Below are 2,182 nucleotides of genomic sequence, written 5' to 3' on the forward strand. Positions count from 1 at the left end.
AACCGGAAAATACAATATATGAAAAAAAACATTGAATGCTCTCTGGTATGAGCAGGCGGGCCGGATCCGGCATTGTTCAGGGGGCCGGACCAAATGACGTGGCGGGCCGGATCCGGCCCGCGGGCCGTAGCTTGGGGACCCCTGCTCCAAAGCCAACAGTGCGACTTATATATGGACCAATATTGAGCCACAACAGGTCTAGCAACTACGGTAAGCAGCCGCCGACTTCATTTCCACCCTTAGAAGAAGAAGCGCACGGTGCATGCTGGGATAGTTGTCAGAACGCTGGTATGTAATCTATTAATAAAGTTTGACTGACCTATCTACCTACCGACCGTCCAGAATCAGGTCGTCTGCAGGTCGTTTAGCACCAGGTTCTCCACCAACATGCTGTGCGCGAACGGAGAAGGGTGACCATCGTCCAGCCACGCCCCGGCCCAGGAAGGCTCTCCTCACCGACCGGAGTTGGACTGTTTTGTTGACATTCACTTTAGTGCAGCTCCATCTAGTGGATGCATAACGTAACTCCAGCCTCTCCTGCAGCGTCTATTCTATTTGCCTTACAATCCGGTGCGCCTCATAGTGCAGAAAATACGGTAGTAATAAAATAATGTAAAACCAGCAGGATGTGACTACGAGGAGCAAAAGCTCCTCACCAGGCTGAACCTGCATGATGAGGTTAGCGCTGGTTCATTAACCACTAACGCTCCGACCAACCGGGACCAGACATGAACTTCATCAGCGCAGACAGAGCCACACGCTGGGCAGCATGTTGAGATGTAAACGATACTTAATCCTTTGTTCACAAATATAAATAATTCTCAACGCACCTCTGAAAGTGACTACAAGATATTCCTGCAGTTCATATAGAGCTGAGCAACCAGAGCCAACCAGAGTGGTGTTTAAAGTCCTACCTTGATCAAAAACTCTGGAAAGAATCATAATTCCTCACAGGGGGTTGATGTAAATATCCATACAGGTCAGCCTGAGTCCAGTTTGAGTGACAGGAGGCGCAGGATCAGCGCTGAGGTAAACTTAACCCAGCTGCTGCAGCACGCGAGGCACCAGCAGTGTGATTGGTCCAGTTTTAGATGCATAAACTATAAACCTATCTTCTATAAACTTATGTTTTAGGAATAAATCTGCTCGGCCAGTGAAGCGCTCAGAGCAACAGAGACACTTGCAACCGGCTTAAAAAAACAAAACAAATAAAAAAAAGGTGCTCTGGTGGCGCAGGGGCAAAGCACAACCCACGTATTGAGGCCTTAGTCCTCATGGCGGCGGTCGCAGGTTCGATTCCCAGCCTGGTGACATTTACCGCATGTCTTCCCCCTCTCTCTCTCTCATTACCCACTTTCCTGTCGAACTACTTTCAAATAAAGGCCACTAGAGCCAGACGGTGTATTATTAATAATTCATGTAGCTCACCACTGTATTATGGGCCACCTGGCCCATAATACAGTGGGGGAAACCCTGCAGTTAGATAATCTGTGTTAAAGTTTTGGATTGGAATTCTTCAAGCGATTAGGCATTTACATTCATGCTCTTATTTTGAAGTTTGCTCCACTTCCTCTGTTCACTTTCCTCAAAAAAGTATTGAAGAAATATGAAATAAACAGAATCAAAACAAAGCACAGTAGAGAACAAGATACACGCAAATACAATATCTAAGGGTGTTATAGAATATTTATAACAGCAAAATTAACAGACAGACAGACAGACGCTGTGTTCAGATGATCACGTCTTAATCAACATCAAGCCTGAAGACATGAAACTGTAACAGTCTGGATGTTCTTTATGGGAAATGTTTGTTTTCTGGTGTTGAATCCTGTTGTGACAGATTCCTGCTCCATCAGAACAGTCTGGTTGTGTTGACATGACTCAAAGGCTGCGGCATTAGCTACAGCGGCTAACAATCAATCAAGTGTATTTGTATGGCACATTTCAGCACCAAGGCAGTTCAAAGCTCGCTCCATCATGAAAACATAAAATCATCATCATACAGTCAACAGTTGTGAAAACCAATAAGACATTACATCTGGTCATTGTTAAAATAATCCAGACGCATCAAATCTATTGGTCAATGTTTCATTAATTCAGTGATTCTTGAGAATAGAGACAAAATAGGTTTAAATTTTCCCTTTCCTTATTATTTCTCAACCTTATGTATGCAAATATGACA

The 2,182-nt window shown here is 44.5% G+C and overlaps 1 protein-coding gene across 1 annotated transcript in view; it reads right to left on the bottom strand.

Annotated features, from left to right (window-relative positions):
* wdr33 (WD repeat domain 33) overlaps positions 1-2,182 on the bottom strand; it is a 17,410-nt gene that overhangs the window by 10,034 nt on the left and 5,194 nt on the right. The gene's annotated exons all lie outside the window — the stretch shown is intronic.

This window comes from Poecilia formosa, unplaced genomic scaffold (assembly GCF_000485575.1).
Source record: "Poecilia formosa unplaced genomic scaffold, Poecilia_formosa-5.1.2 Scaffold593, whole genome shotgun sequence".
In the NCBI taxonomy this organism is placed as follows: Eukaryota; Metazoa; Chordata; class Actinopteri; order Cyprinodontiformes; family Poeciliidae; genus Poecilia; species Poecilia formosa.